At 43.2% G+C, this 23,325-nt stretch overlaps 1 pseudogene; it reads left to right on the top strand.

Moving 5' to 3' along the window:
• The first annotated feature begins 5,812 nt into the window (after positions 1–5,812).
• LOC130870868 (RNA binding motif protein, X-linked-like-1) overlaps positions 5,813–23,325 on the top strand; it is a 188,735-nt pseudogene continuing 171,222 nt past the window's right edge.

The raw sequence follows: 23,325 nt of genomic DNA, 5'->3' as shown, positions 1-23,325 counted from the left end.
AAATTTTTATTTCTAGAAAATGTGTGTTTTGCTGATACTTAGGATATAATATTTTCCATTGCATTTCCTAATGGGTTTAATAAGCATGTTCTAACTTATAGTTGTGTGTCTCCAGAAAGAACAGACCTAAGGACTGCAGGATATAGAGCTCAGTGGTAGAGCGTTTTCCTGGCTTGTGTGAAGTCTAGGTCTCTGTTCATAGCACCACAAAAAAAAAAATACTGTATTCAAACTTGTTTGGGGGCTTGGTACTCATTACAAACCTTTATTCAGTCACAGGAGGACCAAAGAGCGATTTGCCTGTAGTGACTATAATGCAGCTGGGAGACAGTTCCATAGCTGAAATGTTTGCCAAGAAACATAAAGACTTGAGTTCAGTCTCCTGAACTCAGGTAAAAACACTGGGCACAATGGCACATGCCCCTGCTACCAACACTGGGGAGGCAGAGACAGGCAGATCACTTGAGTGCACTGGTCAGACAGCCTTATCAAACTGGCAGTCTCTGAGCTGATTAGAGACCTGTCTGGAGAAGCAAGATGGGAACTGGAGAGCTGGTTCACACATAAGTCAGCTAAGTACCTGCTATATATATATGTACCAGGATCCCCCAGCACATATGTAGAGAGCCTGTAACAAAAGTGTGGAACCCTAGCACAACTGTTGGGGAGTCGGAATATGGCCCAACCCGGTGAGCTCTAGGTTCAGGGAGAATGTTTCTCAAGAGATAAGGTCAGCAAGTAGTAGAAGGCATACAACACTAACCTCTGGCTTTCATGTGTTCCCATACAGACACTACACTCACTTGTGTAGTGCTTACATGTGTGCACAGAGAGGGGGGGAGGGAGGGAGGGAGGGAGGGAGGGAGGGAAGGAGGGAGGGAGGGAGGGAGAGAATGAGGGAGGGAGAGAAGTACCAGAAGAGAAAAATCTTGTCCTTACATCAAGTTTAACTAGAAGTTAATGTTTATTCTCAGACAAACATGACTTCTAGCAACAGGAAGGGCCCTACTGGTAACAATGCTTGAAGCTTCTAGAATATGATAAAGATGCATTTTTAAGTTTTTAATTTGATGAAATTTTAACCTAGAGAAAAGCTTCAAGGATAGCTGATGTGGCTACACATGCACATTTCCCAATCCACTCTCTCTCTCTCTGTATATATCCCCCCATCCCAGGATGTAACACACTTCATGAGTGGCACAGTTTAGAAGTAACAGATGCATAACCGTGGATCCTAGGTCTTCATGAGATGAACATAACAAGGTCTTGAATGCTTCTCTTCGCCTTCTGGACCTCTGCCTCCTCGGCTTAAAGATGAAGGAGTTACATCTAAATCCCATGAAGGTCCCTGTGTGCTCTCACTGATAATGGTGGCATGGGCACTGCAAGTCCTCACCTGACAGAGGTGAAACCCTGGAATCCAGCAGAGAAGCTGAAGAACTCCAGAGACAGGAGTGTGGGTGCTCAGAGTGTGGGTGCTCGGCACAATGAGGATCCTTTTATTTTTTGTTTTGTTTTGTTTTTTGGGGTTTTTTTTTTTTTGTATATAAACACCATCACTTTTATTTTTTTTATTTTTTTGTCCCAATTTTTATTTTTTTTTAAATTTATTTATTTATTTATTTATTAAAGATTTCTGCCTCCTCCACACCACCTCCCATTTCCCTCCCCCTCTTCCAATCAAGTCCCCCTCCCTCGTCAGCCTGAAGAGCAATCAGGGTTCCCTGTCCTGTGGGAAGTCCAAGGATCACCCACCTCCATCCCGGTCTAGTAAGGTGAGCATCCAAACTGCCTAGGCTCCCTCAAAGCCAGTACGTGCAGTATGATCAAAAACCCATTGCCATTGTTCATGAGTTCTCAGTAGTCCTCATTGTCCTCTATGTTCAGCGAGTCCGGTTTTATCCCGTGCTTTTTCAGACCCAGTCCAGCTGGCCTTGGTGAGTTCCTGATAGAACATCCCCATTGTCTCAGTGTGTGGTTGTACCCCTCGTGGTCCTGAGTTCCTTGCTCCTGCTCTCTCTCCTTCTGCTCCTGATTTGGACCTTGAGATTTCAGTCCGGTGCTCCAATGTGGGTCTCTGGCTCTGTCTCCTTTCATCGCCTGATGAGGTTTAATATTCAGGAGGATGCCTATATGTTTTTCTTTGGGTTCACCTTCTTATTTAGTTTCTCTAGAATCACGAATTATAAGCTCAATGTCCTTTATTAATGGCTAGAAACCAAATATGAGTGAGTACATCCCATGTTCCTCTTTTTGGGTCTGGCTCACCTCACTCAGGATAGTGTTTTCTATTTCCGTCCATTTGCATGCAAAATTCAAGAAGTCATTGTTTTTTACTGCTGAGTAGTACTCTAATATGTATATATTCCATACTTTCTTCATCCATTCTTCCATTGAAGGGTATCTAGGTTGTTTCCAGGTTCTGGCTACTACAAACAATGCTGCTATGAACATAGTTGAGCATATACTTTTGTTGTATGATAAGGCATCTCTTGGGTATATTCCCAAGAGTGGTATTGCTGGGTCCAGAGGTAGGTTGATCCCGAATTTCCTGAGAAACTGCCACACTGCTTTCCAAAGTGGTTGCACAAGTTTGCATTCCCACCAGCAATGGATGAGTGTACCCCTTTCTCCACAACCTCTCCAGCAAAGGCTATCGTTGGTGTTTTTTATTTTAGCCATTCTGACAGGTGTAAGATGGTATCTTAAAGTTGTCTTGATTTGCATTTCCCTGATTGCTAAGGAAGTTGAGCATGACCTTAACTGTCTTTTGGTCATTTGAACTTCTTCTATTGAGAATTCTCTGTTCATCTCAGTGCCCCATTTTATAATTGGGTTGATTGGCCTTTTATGGTCTAGTTTCTTGAGTTCTTTATATATTTTGGAGATCAGACCTTTGTCAGTTGCGGGGTTGGTGAAGATCTTCTCCCAGTCAGTGGGTTCCCTTTTTGTCTTAGTGACAGTGTCCTTTGCTTTACAGAAGCTTCTCAGTCTCAGGAGGTCCCATTTATTCAATGATGCCCTTAATGTCTGTGCTGCTGGGGTTATACGTAGGAAGTGTTCTCCTGTGCCCATGTGTTGTAGAGTACTTCCCACTTTCTCTTCTATCAGGTTCAGTGTGTTCGGACTGATATTGAGGTCTTTAATCCATTTGGACTTGAGTTTTGTGCATGGTGATAGATATGGATCTATTTTCATTCTTCTACAGATTGACATCCAGTTTTGCCAGCACAAGAGCAAAGCTCTTCCTTCATTCTGAGGAGGCAAGGGAACAGCTCTCTCTAGTCCAGCACCAACCAGGGAGACACAAAGCTGGACTGGCTGTGAGTTACTAAATGTCAGCCTATTGCACAGCAGACCTCACTGACATTCTCTAATTGAGTAGGAAGTTTGAGGAAAGTTAAGAGTAGAGAAACATTTTCACAAAGTCCTTCTTCACTCTGAATTCACATGGTCACAACAATGACAGGGCCCCTCAGATAGAAGGGGCATCTTAGAGACGTCGTGAGGGTGCAGGGCCCTCAGGGGGAAGGGGCATCTTAGAGACATCGTGAGGGTGCAGGCCCTCTGAGGGAAGGGACATCTTAGAGACAGTGTGAGAATTTAATATTAACTTTAAAAAGTTAGGAACCGGAACCTTCATTGTTTTGCAGAGGCAATTAAATATAAAGTGATTAAAAAAAAAAAACGTTCAGAATATCTCTTGGCCTTCAGCCTGAGAAAGACAAACTATTTCCCTGTTTGTTCTTTAAATTTGTTTGGCAAACCTTTCCCCTATGCTGGTCCTAATAAATCATCACACTCCACCAGCGTATTAAATGTACTCCAAATTTTCAATTAGTGACCGTCTCTCTGGTGAGGCCAGCTAGGTCGTATAGTTCTTTTCTTAAGATTCTCAATATTCTCTAGCACCCTGGACGTGCACCTGCCAGCCCAGCCTCGACCCTCTCTCATTTTCTTAAAAGCCGGAACTGGGTTTCATTTTTCACTCTGGATTTTTAAAGCAGTTGGAAAGCATGAAAGAGAAGGGGGCCAGCCAGGGAGGTAAATAAATCTATCACGGTGAAAAGGCGACGAAAGACCTGGGCCAGCGTTTCCTCAATTTGTTCTTGAAATGATCCTTGACACGCGCATTGACCGTGGACCAGCTCTTGATTTTCCGAGGGAGATGGGGAACAAAAGATCCAGTTCTTCTCAAACACAAATGGGAGTCATTAGTTCCCACTTTTTCCTCTTCATGTTTCCAGGGATGTTAATAAATAGCTACATAGACTTCTTTGAATTCTATGCCTGCTCCCTTCTCTCAGCCACCCTCCAAGATGCATGGTTGGGCGGTTCATTAGTTAAGAGGAATGGCTCTAAGAAAGCCCTCGAAAAATGGACACCAGCCACTTAAGACACGTGGACATGTCTAGTAAAGGAGTAACTAAAAAGTGGCTGGAGGGGAGAAGCGAAACTCAAAGTGAACAGTGTGGCGGATGTTCCGAGTGCTGCACCAGTGTCCCACCGTGGTCCTCTGAGCCCTCTGTAAGAACATGTTCTTTCTGATAGTTTCCTCTGGAGTACTGGGGGAGGGGTGATTGGTTAGAGCGGCTGGCCCCTAATCAGCGCCGGCTGGAGGGTACACGTTAGGTCTTCTATCCCTGTCCCGCGGGGTGCAACTGCTCTATAAGCCTGTTCTGCTCTGTCTCCCAAAGACATGCCCTGTGAATGCTTCACCAACCATTCTATACTACCTCGCAAGGACTGTGGGTAGCAATCGGCCTTGGGAGAAAGAGAAATGTCTCCCCCTGGAGGAGGCACGGGCGTGAGATTCCCTTCCCCACACTCAGCGTTCCAACCCATTGATTGGACCAAACAGAAACCATGTCTTCAGAAAAAGAGAATCTAGTAATGGAGTTTCGAGTTTCTTGTTGTTCTGTAGTCCTAAACTCTTTCATCCCTGTTGCCATGGTTTCACATCCTCCACCAGCATCCTTGATACCAGGGAAGAGCATTGAGCCAGCCTGTAAGTGTGGCAGAGATCTCAGACCCTTCTCACTTCTTAGCTCTCCCACTCAGATCATACTGGAAAAAATAGCAAACCCAAGAATTGAATTTCTATTTGGTTGAAACTAGAATAATCATATCCTCATAAAATTTATCTTAAAAGTTTACTTCATCTATGAATCAAATTAGAACATAAGTAAAATGGAATGTTTTAAGAAATGGTGCTCCAAGGACTTGGGGGCTACAGTGATGGAAACTGAACCATCCAAATACACAGCAATTGGCCCATACACCAGAGGCCCTAGTGCTCTTACACTGTGTCCAACAGTGAAGCTGCTTTAAAATTCAGGATGTGGCAAGTCCCTTCTCCTAAAGGACTCTCTCTCTCTGTGTGTGTGTGTGTGTGTGTGTGTGTGTGTGTGTGTGTGTGTGAGAGAGAGAGAGAGAGAGAGAGAGAGAGAGAGAGATTTGGATGGATGGGTAGATATATAGATGACAGATAGACAGACAGACAGACAGACAGACAAACACATTGACTGCGAATGGTTAAAGCTCCATATAATTCCAACTTTTGCTTATCTCTTATCACATACTTGTTTACTGTATGTCCTTATTTATTTGTGTAGAGCAAAAAGAGTCCATCTCACTAAGTGTATATAATAATATTACAAATGGAGGAAAATTATAATTATCAGGGAGAAAAATAAAAATTGTTAGAAAATGATCTTTTCTGAGTTGAAAGGAAGTGCAGTGACAGAGCTGATGACGGCCTGGCTGAGGACCAAGGGTTCTCTCACTTGTGGATGGTGAGTGTGACAACCGCATGGACATAGCAGAAGTGGAGACGGAGGACTTCACCATCATCTGCAGCCACCATGGACCATGCTGTTCAGAAGGAGCCACGGCCGGGATGGCTGAGGAGCATCACTGTTACATCCCGTCGATAGTAAACAAAACAGTTCAGCCAAGTTCTCTTTGTGCTCTCTGTAAAAGCCCAGGCTGGGTTTGCTGTCCCTGCTTGCCTAGGTTCCACTGAGTTACCGCCATCGCACGCCATTTCTACATGTGCACGTAAGAAAAGATGGCGGAGATGCTGACCTCCTGGCTGAATTATCCTTGTTTCAAGGGAGAAAGCAGAGACCCAGAGTCCGGAGAATAATTTCCCTGCTTCCTCTGCTTTTCAGATTAATCTGAGAATGACACCAAAAGGCCAAGGTAAGAAATGCAAGCAGCAAGGGCGAAGTCAGAGACTCGCTGTTAGATTGGCACAGACACACAGCCGGAAATCATGTCCTAAACAAGCACGCACATTGCTGTCATTTTGTTTCTTTAAGAATTTTCCATGTCACATGGAAATAAAATGAACCATCTCCGCTAAAAATAGAGCACTCCCTGCCTGGCTCTGCCTCTGATTTGGTCAGCTACTATGGGAGAGCAAACCTCTTCAAACACACAAGCGCTTATTGAGTGCTGGAGGCTGCCAGCTCAGAGGGGCATGACTCGAGCTGGTGGCTGGAGGACTCTATTATGATACAGACTTTTTTTCCAGATAAAAAAAATTAAATTAATATGTGACTTCGTGTTTTTCCATAGCATCTGAGAGTGAATTTTTTTCCCCAAATTCTCTGTAAAATGGAAACCCAGAGAGAAAATAAGGTGTGGTTTCATTCACCATTGCCAACTATGGATTCTAACCATGACAGGAGCAGAGAAGTCACAAGCTCTATTTCTTTCTTTCTTTCTTTCTTTCTTTCTTTCTTTCTTTCTTTCTTTCTTTCTTTCTTTCCTTCCTTCCTTCCTTCCTTCCTTCCTTCCTTCCTTCCTTCCTTCCTTCTTTCTTTCTTTCTTTCTTTCTTTCTTTCCTCTCTCTCTCTCTTTCTCTCTCTCTCTTTTGGGAGACAGGGTTTCTCTTTGTAACTTTGGTGTCTGTCCTGGAACTTTAGACCAGGCTGGCCTCAAATTCGCGAAATCCACCTGCCTCTGCCTCCCAAGTACTGGGATTGCAGGCGTACACCATCACCTCCCAACTCACAACCTCTGATTTCCTTGTGTTTTTTTTTTAGGGTCGTCACTTGTTTCTTAAAATTCTCTTGGCAGAAAAAAATAAGATGGTCTGGGAACTGCTGTTCAATTGGACCTAAAGAGACTAAAGGCCAAGGCCAGGCACACCTCAGCGTTAGCTAAAAGTCAGGGGTATAGGTTCCTCTGACTCAGCCTCAAGTCCAAGGAAGGAATAGAAGAAAAGCAAGCCTCACCTCAGCCTGCCCCTCTACTGGAAGTCTGAAGATGAACTGTGAAGTCACGTGAAGTTACAGGTAGACTCTATAGTGTCCATGTTTATACAAAGTATTCTAGGGAAAATTCCTCACTTCAGTTTGCAAGTTGGGTATAACCCATACACTAGACAAGGACGTTAGAAATTTATATGTAATTTATATGTAGATGAATTATAAATGCAAAATTCTTAAGTAAAATATTGGTGATGACTAGAAAATCAATACGAGTTGGCTTGGTATGAATTCCTCAGAAACACTGGAGTAAATAAACATTAGGAAATAGAATTCACAGATTATCGTACGAGAAAAAAACTATAGAGAATGTGCAATAGGAGATCGAGAGGATGGGGCTACAATGTAAAACTTGACCCAGGAAGCATGGTCAAAAAATGGAAAATTTAGAGCGATAGAGAAGCCTTTAATACGCCATCTTAGGGTTATTATTGCTGCGAAGACACACTATGACCACGGCAGCTCTCACAAAGAAAACATTTCATTGCAGTGACTCACTTCAGAAGTTTAGTCCATTATCATGACAGGGAACATGGAAGCTAGTTTGGATCTTGAATATTATTCAAAGTCCTGGATGCTGAAGGCTTAGTCTCCAGCATGTGACATTATTGCGACATGATGGAACCTTAGTAGGTAGGACTCAGTGGAAGGAAGTTAGGTCCTTAGAGTCATGCCCGTGAAGGGGATATTGGGACACTCTCCCTTCCTGTTTCTTTTTGCTCCCCAGTCATGAAATAAATGTCTTCTTTTTCACACCCTCCCGCCATTGTGGACTGTGCCACGCCAAGCTCAAGAAAACAGAGTCAAGTTACCATGAGCCTAGATAAACCCTTCCTGCTTCTTGGCTCCTTATTGCTGTGTTTGCTAGTGCTAACCAGCCCATCAGCCCCAAGGCCTCCAGTGCCCTGCCTGTCTCCTGTGCCACTACACAGCCACCTTGTGTGCTCATCTCCCCACCACTTCTTTTCCCAAGTGCATTCATTGCCTAAACAACCTCAATGTGGTCAGCAAGTCACCTGGTAACTGTTTGAAATGATCTTGTTTTTGCCTTCTTTGTTCAACAATTGTTATTTCAGACCTAAAGGTTACACAACTATCAGAAGGTGGAGGGCTCCCTCTAACTTTGATGTGGGACCGAACTTTCTGACTTAACATTCTTGAGCTGAGACTGTAGCTCGCTTGGTAGACTACTCATCTAGCATGTATAAAGTCCCGAATTCCATCGCAGAAGCCGAGTAAGGTGGCACATACCCCTGTCTTCCCAGTACTTGGGGGGGGGGGGCAGGAGAGGCAGAAATTCTAGGTCATGCTTGCTTATATAGTGAACTCAAGGCCAACCCGAGAAAATGAGGCTCCATTCAAAATAGATAAAATAAAATAAAGTAAAATAAAGGTAAGTAAATAAATAAATGGTTACTGTAGAAAGATAGTGTCCCCATAGCTCCAATCACTTATTCTCTTTATTTCTGACCAAAATGATGTTCTTTGAAAAGACACAGGAATGAGACTCCACCCATGTTTAGCTCTGCTGGGTAATAAAAACAGAAATATTCTTGACATCTCTACAGCAAAGTCAACGATCACAACTTCCTTCTTATGACTAATGAAAATGTACATAAGTTAAACAAATATTTAAACCTTTCTATTTCAGTCTTACATGTGAAAACCAGATTTGAGTATAAACCTAACTTATTTATGTTGTTTTTGTAAAAGACAGTGAACTTAAAGTACAATGATTTTTATATAGTCTAAAAAGTTTGTGTAAATGCACACTATACATGAGATTATCATTGTGATCACATTGGTGCCATTTGGTAACTTCTGTTCATTTCTAAAACACCAACATTTGTGCTCATATTACTACCTTACAATATCACAAATACATTTGTATGATGCAATAATTGAACATCCAAGATCTGGGGGAATTGTTTTTAGATATTATTTATCACAAAAGACATCAATTTAGTGTCTGCTGAGAAGATAAAATTATGTCTTAAGAAAATAAAAATGGATTCACTGGCCGATAGAAAAGGGTGTGGCACAGTCACACAACCAAGGGGCTAAGTGCTTCAGAAGTGTGTGCCTTCAGAGTGGGTTCTCTTGTCATGTAAACATTGATTTTTTGAAAACACTTTGTTTGACTTAGAAATACATAAAACAGGACTATATACATACTTTAAAAACTTAAAATAGTAACCAGTCCTGTCTTATCTCAAATGCCCTTCAGGACCCATATGTGTAATCGAATCTCCTACACAGGTTGGCTGACCTGGGCCTCACACCTGCTCTCTTGACATAGATGCTATCTCAATGGTGATAACACTTATTTGAGATCAAGGACAATAGATTTGATGATTTTGTTTGATTCCTTGCTAACTATTAGATGTACTTCCCCACCTTTCTCGACCAGCCTCTGAATCCACCCTGGTCTTCACCAGAAAGAGAGACAGTTTTGTCTCTCATCTTCAAGAAACAGACTTTTTTTTTTTAGGGGTGCAATGAAATTTATTGATGGTATTCAAGAGAGTAGGGCTCCCTAAGCCCCTCCTGCTATTCTGGGGGTCTGGGATGGAAACTGTGAGGGAGATGCTCAGTGTCAAGGGTTGAGTTAGGACAGGGACTGCTCAGCAGCCGAGGGCCTCTCTCTTGCTGTGTCCTTGCTGGGATGGGTGGTCCAGGGTGGGCTTCTTACTCCTTGGAGGCCATGTAGGCCATGAGGTCCACCACTCTGTTGCTGTAGCCAAATTCATTGTCGTACCAGGAAATGAGCTTTACAAAGTTGTCATTGAGAGCAATGCCAGCCCCAGCATCAAAGGTGGAAGAGTGGGAGTCACTGTTAAAGTCACAGGAGACAACCTGGTCCTCAGTGTAGCCCAGGATGCCCTTTAGTGGGCCCTCGGATGTCTGCTTCACCACCTTCTTGATGTCGTCATACTTGGCAGCTTTCTCCAGGCGGCATGTCAGATCGACGATGGACACATTGGGGGTAGGAACACGGAAGGCCATGCCTGTGAGCTTCCCGTTCAGCTCTGGGATGACTTTGCCCAAGCCTTGGCAGCGCCAGTGGATGCAGGGATGATGTTCTGGGCAGCGCCACGGCCGTCTCGCCACAGCTTCCCAGAGGGGCCATCCACAGTCTTTTCGGTGGCCGTGATGGCATGGACTGTGGTCATGAGTCCTTCCACAATGCCAAAGTTGTCATGGATGACCTTGGCCAAGGGGGCTAAGCAGTTGGTGGTGCAGGAAGCATTGCTGACAATCTTGAGGGAATTGTCATACTTGTCATGGTTCACACCCATCACAAACATGGGGGCATCAGCAGAAGGGGCGGAGATGATGACCCTTTTGGCCCCACCCTTCAAGTGGGCCCCAGCCTTCTCCATGGTGGTGAAGACACCGGTCGACTCCACAACATACTCGGCGCCAGCATCCCCCCATTTGATGTTGGCGGGATCTCGTTCCTGGAAGATGGTGATGGCCTTCCCGTTGATGACAAGCTTCCCATTCTCAGCCTTAACTGTGCCTTTGAACTTGCCATGGGTGGAGTCATACTGGAACATGTAGACCATGTAGTTGAGGTCGATGAAAGAAAGGGTCATTGATGGCAATAACCTCCACTTTGCCAGAAGTGAAGGCAGCCCTGGTAACCAGGCGTCCAATATGGCCAAATCCGTTCGCTCCGACCTTCACCATCGTGTCTCTGGAATGAGGCTGGCACTGCATGAAAAAAAGCGGCTGTCTCTAGAACAGGGAGGAGCAGAGAGCCAAGAAACAGACTTTTACAAGATGGTCCAAGCAATAATCATAACAGTTTGGAAGAGGTTAACACAATCCCTCGAATGTCACATCTTAATGAAACTGACACAAGCAGAAAAGGAAAACTCTGAAGGGGTTCAAATTTAACGTAGAATTGATTTTATAAATAAAATTTGAGTCAAGCAACTCAATATCCACATGACTTATCTACCTTTTTAAAAAACACATAAGGAAGAAATAGCAACAAATCTCTCTGGAGGACAGAAAGGGGCCAGTTTATACTAAGATCTGCAAGAAGATCATAAGAGGGAGAAATTAGAAACAAACTCACTTCGTTAGCTGCAAATTCACGAATGAACTACATGCAAATGAAGCAAGCAACACAAGAGGACACTTAGAAATGTGTCTATCTTCTAGGGAGGCATGAAGGAGTTAACATTGGAAAACAAAACAATATGATTCACAAATGAAAGGTGAGATCATATGATCATTCAGAGTCAGAAAAATATTAGATTCATCTAAAGATTGAAAAACAAACTCAGACTACAAAGGAACCTTCTTAATCTCTAAAGAAATCAAGGGCCAATAGTGTACTTGGGCAAAATCGAAAGGGCTCCTTGGGTTCAGATGTGAAATATTTTAACCTTTTTAAAGGGTCTATCTAACTTTTGGCACTTTCTAGGAGATGCAAGGAAAATGACTTAAATGACCAAAGAGAGTCACAAGAGAAGCGAACTCTCATAATGCACAGAAGATGACTTTGACGTGTCCCTGCATGAGTGTGGGCTGCAACCTTTTGACCTTCTTGTGAAGTCACTCTCAAGTTTGTGGTAGTTCCAAAAACCTTAAAAACTACTCTGCAGTAATTTATTTATGCACTAATCTTGCCTTTAAATCTATATTGCATTTTTATTAACTTATGTTGTGTCTATATATGTGTGGGCCTGTGTGTACCATGGTGGCAGTGTGGAGCTCAGAGGACAGCTTGCAGGAGTTGGGGAGAACTGGAGAGCAAACTCAGGTTGGCAGGCTTGGCTGCTAACTCACCTACCCTTAACCTTCTCTCTTGTTTTGTACATCTTGCTGTGATGACATCTTTGCTGAGCTCAGAGGGATTGCTGCCAATCCCTACCACATCAGCTCCCAGTGAACACATCCTTAGAACACAGATGCCAGGATCTTAAGCCTACACCCCAAACTCACTGTAGATGGGCTGGCTCCCAGTGAGCAAAAGCAACACCCACAGGTCCACTGAAATTAGCCGACTAGCAAAGTAACACCCCTGCTTGCCATGAGTCCCCATGCCTTCCCTCAGAGACCATGCTGAAGAAGCTGGTCACAGGTCACCCATCCCACCTCTGCCTCCTGAACAACCTGTGTTTGCCTTCACGGGTGGCATGCTTCCTCTATGGTAGGTAAGAACCCATCTGTTTTCTATTTATCCTCTGAATCTGCAGCCCTTGCCACCCCTAAATAATAATAAACATGTTGAAACCAATGTTAAGATCAGAAGTATCTGTATAACTTACCAGAAAATTCTACAAATAACCTGAATATTTTCTGTGCGAGAGGATTTTTTTAAAAAATTATGTTTGAAATAGTTTCTAAACTTATTCATGTTTTCTGTTTCTTCTTGGGATGGTATCAATCTGCCTTCCTCAGCTTCAACACGTGGTCATGTCACAGCTTATATCGTCTTGCTCTTTTGCCCAACCATGCTGAGCCTCTTCCTCCCAACTCACCAGACCCTTTTGGACCAGAGCACAGAATGTGCCCTTAATTTGGGCTGTTCTTGCACCGAACATTGTTAGTATCTTCATCGTCACCTCTGACTTTCTCTGTCACTTCGTCGGAAGCCGATCCCTCCTCCGCCAGCCTTTCTTCCTTTCTCACCTCACTGCCTTCTTGTATTCTATTTGTTTTACCATCGGCACTTATTGCGGTCTGGAATCACATTTCTCTGCTGTTCTTTTACTTGTGTTTGCGGCAAGGTGAGTTTCTCGGGCTTGAACTTGTGTATGGCGGGTAAGCGCTCTCCCTCGGAATTGTCCTGGGCGCCTATTTTACTCTCCTGTGAGCTGTTTCTGAATGAGTCAGAATTCCTAAGTTTTCACAATCTTGTCTTAGTATGTGGTACACAGTGGTGTCAATATAATATTTGAATGAAGGATTAATAAAAAGGTCAGGCAGGTGTAAGAGAAGAGTGAGAAGACTGTGCTCTGTAGAGCTCGTGTTGTTAGGGCGTGGTGAAGGACAGCTGGAGGTCTGTCTGCACTGTAGGCGGGTCATGCAGGTAGGTGCACTGATATCTTGAGCATCCTTTACTACTGCCTTTGAGGAAAGTCAGACTACCTATCTGAAGGCCCGGTGCTCATTGCCACTTACCCACACAGTCACCAGTACTACGCCATTTAAGTCTCCACCTGGAAATGATATAACAAAGGATTAGATGGAGGGAGACACAGAATGCACATCCATTCTTTCTAGGGGTGGGAGGCATCTTCAAAAATTAGATTTATAAGACAAATATCAGTGTGCATCGATTTCCCTGTGATGCGAATCCTGACATCACTGAGAAAGTGCCCCACCTCGGCAATCATACAACAGGAAATGGAGAAATGCCAGGGTTTAGCTTGATTCAGGTGTCGTCACTTGATAGATACACACAGGAAATTAGGTCAATGGAATAACTTTTCCCAACTGAGAGATTTACAGCCAGGAAGAAAAAGATGCTTCGATCGTTTCAGCTGCTGTTCTCCTTGTGGTAGCTCTCAAGGCTGCTCTGTGTCTGTCACTCGGAACTACAGGGTGGAAGGCGTGAAAAGTCCCCCATGTGCACTCTTCTTCCTAACACCCAGAGCAACAACCGTGAACTTTTCGATCCAGGAAGAAAGACTTTAGGAGTCACAGGGCAGTTGCACAAATGAACTCATAGCAATCGACACCTGAAGAGTCGCAGGCTAGACCAAGCCCCACCCCTAGTAGGGACTGATAGCCGCTGAGAAAGGAATGGCTGGTTTTCTCTATGGGTGTAGACCCGGACGGGTTAACCACACTCCAGTGAAAGGCGCATACCCAACAGTATATGGCCAGAAAAACTGGACTTGATGACTTTAAAGAAAATGCTGGGCAGGTAAGAAAGAAGTTGGATCTGGGAGAAGTTGAGGCTGGGAGCAAATGTGATCAAAATGCATTGTAGGGAATCCTCAAAGAACTAAAGAAAGGGAGAGAGCAAAGCTGATCTACTATTGCCAGGCACCTTGCATTCCTGCTGCAGCTCCGTAAGTGGAGAGGGTTTGCTTCCATTTGCTGTGCACTTCTAAGGGTCTGCTTCCATTTGGTGTGCACTTCTAAGGCTCTGCTTCCATTTGCTGTGCACTTCTAAAATGGAATCTTTCTTCCTTAAGCAAAGACTCTAAAGAAACTCAGACAAGACCCGAGGCTCGGGAAGTTCCAAGGCTCCCAAGGCCCCTGGGGATAACATAAACAAAGGATAGTTACTGAGGGAGAGGAGACTCTTCTGAGGAGAAGCCCACAACTTGTGCATAGGGTTCTGGGCTACAGATCCCTAAGTTGTCACCCTGTTGGGGTCTTTTCAGCAATGCTGCTACCTAAATCACCCATGCTCCTGGAGTGGATTTGTTTCTTTGATCTCTCATGGCTATCCTATCTGCAGTGAGCAGACACTTGTTCTAGCCACATGTCCCAAGAAGAGCAGTGAAGCACAAGTTCCAATCCTGTCCTTACACACACACATCTGGAGGCCATGTGGGAGTAGCTTACCGGTGTCTTTCCCGCCACGTCACACAGAGCATCTCTAAACCCAAATCCTAAACTCAGAATGTGACAAAATCTAAAATTTTCTGAACACGGTACAGGAAGTGGGAATTCCATACCCATGACACAATAAGTAAAAAGCTCCAAACCTAACATCATATATCAGGTCACAGAACAGAGACACTCTGGGAAATGTTCTGTAAAATGACCACATGTGTAAGGTGCCTATAAAATACGCGGGGGTTTTCCCTGCATCTTATCTCTAAGATCTCTCAGTAAACAGACAGACTGACAGACAGGCAGAGATACATCTGCACACATGTATTATGCATGTATTTATAACACATGAACAAATAATATTCCAAAACCCAAACACTTTGACCTAAGATACTTTGGCTAAGGGACCCTGGATCTAAGCCACTGTAGCTGTTGGTGTAGCAACCAGGACCAGGTGGCAGTGCACACTTGCTCCCCCAGAACGTGGGATGTCAAGGCAGCAGGAGAATAGCAGAGAGTGGTAGCAAGTCTAGCCCAAGCTATATGTCTCAAAAGTCAAGACCCAGAATCAAGCCGCCGCATTTTAACGGTCCGTGAAATTCTTGCCTGTATTCCAAAGGGAGCTGCTGCCTAGGAAGTGCTGGAAAACTGACATGTAACATTTTTAAAGAAAGGGAAAGTTTAAATATGGCATATGCAAGGCCCTGAACCGATTTACTTATAAATACCTCCAGTAAAGAGCTGCTTCCAGACGTAGCTTCTATATTTAATATGCCCAGCAATGAATCATAGCCACCGCCATGCGCTCTCCTACTGAAGTCAGCTCACTCCCCATTAATTTTGCTGACTGGAATTTCAGGCCAAGATTAAGCAGATAATTTTTCAAGTAGTCGCCCAATCACTTTCTCTGCTAATGGACGATGGGGAGGGAAGTGAGTGTTTGCCCCTGTGTAGAGACAAAACAGTCTTTTGTACCAGACTGCAGAGAAAATACTGGTGTTGGAATGGGTTGTTGTTATTCTACCACATATATCATATAGGAGCTGGAGGTTTTCTTATTTGAAGAAGTTATAAAATACATAATTTAAATGAGAAAATCTGAAAGCCATGTAATACCAGTTGTGAGAATTAATTGTGATTTAAGACAGTGTGTCTCATTACCTGCTCAGTGAGTTTATCTTTGTCATTAGTTTGATTGGATTAAGAGCCACCCAGGAGACACACTTCTGGGGGTGCATGTGGGTTGTTTTAAGAGAGAAATAACTGAGGATGGAAAACTTCCCCTGAACATAGGTGGTACCAGCACATGGGCTGGGGGTTCAGATTTAATTAAAAGAAAATGAGGAAGCCAGATGAGGACTATTATCCTTTCTCTGTGTGTCTTCATCTGCTGAGATGTGAGGACCCCCACCCCACCCTCCTGCTGCCACAGACACCCCCACACCTTCCTCCACAATAGACTACACCCTCTCAAACTGGAGCCAGAATAAATGCCTCCATTTGTAAGTTGACCCTTGCCAAACCTTTGGCCACAATAATGAGAAAAGTAATGAATACATTTCACTAGAACCCTCGTCCATCGTGCACTGGGTTTTGATTTGGGGTTTGGATAACTTGGCCCTGTGAAAATCAGATGTCACCCCAAATGACATATAATAAGGCTCAATATTACCCCAGGAAGGCAGACCTAACTCTGATTTTATAGGCAATTTCCAGTATAGCTGAACTCCTTTTAAAAGCTACTTTCTATATATTTTATACCAGGTAGACTTAAAAACATTTGTGGGGTTTTCTGGTGGTATTGTTAGATATTTCCTAATTTTGATCATAAGAAAGTGAAATTGAACACCGCTCTCTCAATATTTGCTTCCTGTATTCAACACTGACTTTACAAACTGCTTCCTACATCGTGTGGAAAACATGGGAACGCAGCTTGCAAGGAAAACAAGTAAATATTTATATCCTGCCCTCAATTTATTCAAAACACGCTGCTCTCATACTTTTTAAGGAGAAAATGATTAGCTATCCAGTTACCTTGAAATAATTAAAAGGTCATCAATTTTCTGTCATGGATGTGATATGGTTTAATTACATTCTATGAACGTATTGACCAGACAATCAGGGGACACAGCCCTGTGAAGAGGTTATTATCTTAACAACAAGCTGGCGTCCATTGAGTGGGGTGCAGATATGCAAAGAGAGAGGAGGCTGGGGGACCTCAAAACTGACCCTGCAGACTTCTGTGGCAGTGCTGACTTGAGCCAGAGAACCTAATGGTACTCACTTCCTAGACAGAAATACATCTTTCCAATGAAATATTTATTCCGAGATACATAAAATTTATTTATATTCATTTGAAATGATTCCTGAAATAACTTTTATCCATACAACATATTTGAAATTGTACAAATAAAATGGTAAACAGAACAATGCAGTTAAATAGACTTCCAAGGAGACTCTGTCTCCATTCATCCTAAGCTATCTAAAGAAGTGGGAGGAAAGGAGCTTCTGGGAGTATTGCAAAGCTACAGGACCCATGGTACCACTGTCCCACCGCCATCTGAGGGCCAGTGGAAAACCTTACATATTAAATAAAACAGGAAACTGCCTCTGGCCAGCTACAGTATGATAGGGCTTACCATTAGTGAAGCCATCTTGTCTTAGTCCGCCCTCCAGTTGCTTACGTGACAGGAATGGGTTTGATTCCTCCAACAGACATGGCCCTCCCTGGAAGAAGACACCTACTGTCTTCCCCGCTGGTCACATCAGACAACATGCTTCTCTCCCTTGTTTGAAAATGTCTGTCAACAGTCTCTCAGGGCCTGACCAGCTCCTCAGCTTTCCCCATCCTACTCCATATGGAACGCATGTCTGTAACTCCCCCTGGGCTGCACTCTCTTCCCACCTGGAAAACAGCATGAAGAATTTAACAGGAGCCTTCCTGGTACCTGGCTAGTTTTCCCTGGCATATTCTCTTTCAGAACATCCAAATTATTCTTACTGAGCAGGAGCATAGAGCAGCACTCAGAGTACAGTTGATCAGTCTTAGTGTACAATTCCTAACTCATGGTTAATAATTGATAAAAAAATGATTTTTTGTTTTTGTTTTTGTACTTGTTTTGTTGCTTGTTTTGTTTTCTTCCCTCTCCTCAACACAAATGTATGCTGAGATCTTCTGGGCTACTCCGGTTTCTCTGCAAAATCATATTGTACCTCCCATCTGAACCTTTTCCAGTATATGAGTCCTGAAACCTTTGCCTCCCTCCCCAACTCTACCTAGGCAAGAGCTTCCTAACTCCACTCACCCCTCAGCATTCTAGAAAAGGCCCTGAGATAAGCATGCCTTCTATTGTGAATCATTTCCATGCTTTCCAGTGTGAACCATGTTCATACCTTCTAGTATGACCCTCCATCCATGTCTTCTAGTGTGAACCTTCGGCCATGTCTTCTAGTGTGAACCTCCGGCCATGCCTTCTAGTGTGAACCTCTGGCCATGCCTTCTAGTGTGAACCTCTGGCCATGCCTTCTAGTGTGAACCTCCAGCCATGTCTTCTAGTGTGAACCTCCAGCCATGTCTTCTAGTGTGAACCTTGAGCCATGTCTCTGAGAGGACAACCTCTTTGGACAAGAAGTCAAATTTTTAGTTCCTAACCCTGAGGAAATGATTAAACCTCTCTGCTGAGCTTTGGCTTCTGATAAAGTAGAGATAATAAATAATGCACAATTTAGTAAGTCTTCCAGCTACAGGGAACATACGAGACAAGCCTGCACAGCCCGGCAATACGTGGAGTTGCTCTGCAAATAGCAGTTCCCTATGCCTGTGCTCACTGTTATTCTCACCTAGAGTTCCCTGCAGAGGGCACCTGCTTGTGATCAACATGCTGAGGGACCCCAGCCTCTTCTTGATAACATCCACAGTCTCCCATACCTTTGCCACCCACTGGGAATCAAGTGTTGAAATAAATGAGTCTGAGGAGAGACTCTGTAGACTCAAGTCATGCCAGTCCCACACCAAGATTCTCACTAGAAGCAGTCACCAAGACAAACCCTGAAAGAATTTAAAAATAAAGTATAAATATTAATATATAAGAAATCAAGAAGAAAATTGAAATAAGTATTTATAATCCTTGGAGTGAATACAACATACCACTTAGAATAAAAGCATTAACCTATTTCTGAAAAATTAAAGTTCTTGTTCATCCAACATAAATACATAGAAGAAAAACAAAGAGCAAGTATCCCATTTGGGGAAAGTGTCATGGGATGTATCAGATTGACAAACTGCTAATGCCCCTTAGCATGAAGAGATCTACATACTTCATGCTAACATATTAAAGCCCCATAGACAAACTGATGAAGAATGTGTGTGGGTGTATGACATGGGATTCCAGCCGATCAACCAATGTGTGGGAAATGCTTTCCTTCACTGGTAATCAAAGAGTGGCACCAGAGACTCACATGGAGCTGCACTTGACCCCTATAAAATTAACAAGTTGGTTTTTTTTAACAGCCTCCCCCGATGACAAGGAACCCTGAAAGGGTGTACGCCAATGCTGCCAGCATTCTGGCAGAATCCTTCGGGAAGCAATTTGACCAAGAGCCTCAAAGTGCTTATTCTCAAGAACTCCACTTTTGTGAATGAAGCCTAAGAAAATAATCCTGAACATTATGAGCCATTAGTTAGAGCAGCAAAAAAAGGAAGAAAAGACCTCTAATACCAAGCTAAAATGTATGAGTTATATGAATTATGTATAGTCACATCCACTATGCTGTGTCTTTCTAAAGTTATAAGGATTGTGCAAACATGGAAACTATGTTTTATAACATTAAACATAAAAGCAAGATAAATATACTACATACATGGCAGTTACATTTATATTAAAAGTAAACAGCATTTGCTTTATATAATAATATATCAGATATATCATTATATATTATATAATAATAATTATATAATGTATATATACCATACACTAATAAACATATACTACTATATAATAATAAATGTTAGAAGAAAATATAAGGAAAGGGCAATTGTCTTTCTGGATAGTTAACCCATGAACTATAAATATCATGTATACCTGTCTAAACACCTTTCCACTCTAAATTATCTTTCTGTTGTCATTGTTGAACATTACGGTATGCCACATGAAGCTTTAGAAAAATTATTTTTCAGATCTCTGCTGTGGTTTGAATGTGAAACACCCCATTTTCTCATGTGTTGGACACTTGGCCCTGGCTAGGGACACTGTTGTAGAAGACTGTAACCCTTAAGAGTTGGAGTTCCACTGGAGGAAGTGAGTCACTGGGGATTGTCCCTGACAATGTTGCATAGCCATGCCTCACTTCCTGTCTGCTCTCCACTTCCTGTCTGCCCTCCACTTCCTATCTGCCTTCCACTTTCTGTCTCCCCTTCAGTTCCTGTCTGCCCTCCACTTCCTGTCTGCTCTCCACTTCCTGTTTTACCACAGTGTGAGGGGTGAGGAGTGCAGGCTGTGCATTCCTGCCATCATGGAGTCACCTGCCACCACTCCCTCCCAACTATGAAGAACTGTGTCCCCTCCAACTGTGAGCCACAGTTAACCCTTCCTCCTCAAGCTGCTGCCAATCAAGTATTTGCTAGAGTTACTACTGCATCCTCCACATTGAGGAGCATTTCTAAGACTTTTCAGGAAATAAAGTTCTTCCTTTAACATTTTTTAATTTGTTTATAAATAAGAACCAGCTTTTTGTTTTGACTTTCATTTATATAGTCAGTGTGTAAAAACCACAAATAAGAGCTCTGGCATTTCTTTTAAAGGGGAATCTAGAGGGCTTAGCCTCTACAACAGTTCTCTGGTGTAATGTTAATAAAACCCATTGGGACTGGAGAGATGGCTCAGTATTTAAGAGCACTGGCTGCTTGTGTGAAGGATATGGGTTTAGTTCCCAGCACCCACTTGTAACTCCAGTTTCAGGGAATCTGATGCCCTTTTGCGGCCTGTGCTTACAGTGCATTTACACAGGGCACTTCCAAACACAAAGGCAAACACTCATACATAAAATAAAAATAAATAAATCTTTAAAAATAAATACTAAAACTCCACTGATTACCTCACAACCATTGTAAAGTGTTTCTATTTGTTCTCCATTTCCTCCATAAACTTTGAAGCTCAAATGAGAAATAATGCAGTTTTAAGATATCTACCCATATATTTTCCATATATACATCTAGAACTAAAAGCTAAATTGACTTATTTTTTAAAAACTCAGAAATATTATGATATGGCCCATATCTTGTAAGCATTAAGTTTTTGAACATTAGGTTTTTAAAACCCATATATTTTAATATTCAAAAATCATGCTTAAGGAATTCTTGGACTGCTGAATTATTGAGTGAGTGGGCTGTCAAGTGTAGGAACCTGAGTTCGGATCCCCAGAATGTGATGAAAGTCAGACACGGTAGTGGTCAGCACCTCTGTAATCTTAGTGTCCCTAAAGAGGTATGGGAGGCAGACACATGCATGTGCCCAGGAGCTTGCAGGCCAGTTAGCTTGGATTGCACAGGGACGAGTGCCAAATAAGCCTGTCTCAGACAAGTTATAGCAAAGACCTCCTCCACAACTGCACCATGGCACGTATGCATATATGTATGCATATACATACAGAGAGAGACAGAGAAAGACTGACTTTTCTAAAACTAAAGAATTATTCTTCCAGTCAACGAAGAATTTTATCACATGTTGAGTTTGGCAAAAGTGGAGTTTGAGGCTGACAGAAAGGGTAGGGAATGCAGGTGCCAACCAATCACTGAACCAGAAAACAACAGTTCAAGAAAGTCCTGAATCTGGGAGCCTCTTGCCCCTGAGAACCAAACGAACCAGTTGCCTTAGAAACAAGATCTGTGGTGCGACTGGAGAATGGGTCACAACCCAGGGACTTTTAGTCCATCTCTTTCCCAAGTCCCATACTCTCCTCTGCTGATCAGGGACAGGACTACAGTAACCAGCCCCTCTGGTCACCATGGGACCCTGTTCCCATGAACCAGGGAAGCTGCCTGGTCAGATGGATAAACAGTGGACTATGCCACTTAGTTTCTCTTGCCCGAAGTGTAGCCTGCTGGATCAGGTGAAGCTTGGACTCCTGACAGCTGGAGTCTAGGCAGTCTAGCAATGACCAACAGCATTGTTGAGTTTCTTGTTCTTTTGAAACTTGCAACATTGTATAACTCTTACATGCTGGAGTCAGCAGACACATGTGTTTATTTAACTTTAAATTCATTTCCTTGGTTGATAGAAGTCACATTTCAAGCCGAGCCACACTGTTGGCTTCCACGTCACACTGCAGTTACAAACCAGTTCCAGAGCCAGAGAAGCTTCTCGAAGCCACCATTCTCCTGGGTTCTAGCAATGGTGCATGGGCCTGGTCCCCCATTTCTATGATGATAATTCTTAAGAGGATCCTCACCAGAAATCCCCAGGGAGAAGGTCTGAGTGCTATTTACATTTAATTAATTAATTAAAATCTGCCTTCAGCCCCATGTAGAATACCTCCAACTGTGGTCAGCGGTTACGCATGGACTTGGTCATTTTGCTGACGGACCACACATTCCCATTGATCAATTCTAAATTGGATTATTGTTAGTTTTAAAAGCGCCTGAGCAGCAGAAAGTGGCTGTGGTGGCAGGCAAAGGAGAGATTGATAGCGGAATAAACAGGGAAAGTGACAAGATTGGCGACGGAATTGATCACTGTCAGCGGGTCGGTGGTCAGCCGGCTGCCCTTTGGTGTCCAAAGTAAACATCAGAATAATGTTTAGACAAACACGTTTGATTTTTGAGGTAATGGGTATGTCAACTAAATGACAAACCTTAGAAAGGTCAAAGGGATATCCATTTTTCAGACTTTTTCAACGATTAATCATTGATTTGGGTGCCAGCGCACTTCTAGGCAGAGTGGAGAGGGAGCACATTGGCTTGTGTGTGGCCGAGTGATGCTCCAAGTCTCCATCAGCACCACCACCACCTAGGATTTACCCAGTGCTCATCTCTATACAAAGCTGTGCTGTGAACAGGGTTGTCAGTCTCTAAATTTGGAAACAGAGCTATCCCTGGATGTGGAATTCCAGTTATGCAGAGACGATGCGCATAGCAGGTCTGTCTAACCATTCAAATGTAGTCCATTCTGTCAGCAATCTGCACCAGAGAAATGGTACTCACTGTAGTAAACCAAACATAGTCAACTTGTTCAGAATTGACCACTAACCTCTGAGGACTTTATAATCATGTCCCAACACAGGATACCATTAGCAAATCAAGAGTACCACCAAATTATAATTTAGTGCAATTTCTTATTTGCTGGATCACTCTGTGTGTGTGTGTGTGTGTTCACATGTGTGTGCATCAACACATTTGCCTGTACAAGAGTATGGAACCCAGAGGTTGACACTGGGTGTCTTCCTCAATCACCTTCCACCTATTTTCTGAACAAGGGTTGCTCACTGAACCTGGAGCTCACTGACCCAGCAGAATAGCAATCAA

The sequence above is a fragment of the Chionomys nivalis genome, chromosome 3, assembly GCF_950005125.1.
Source record: "Chionomys nivalis chromosome 3, mChiNiv1.1, whole genome shotgun sequence".
Lineage (NCBI taxonomy): Eukaryota > Metazoa > Chordata > Mammalia > Rodentia > Cricetidae > Chionomys > Chionomys nivalis.
This window is presented reverse-complemented; position numbering and strand designations above follow the sequence as displayed.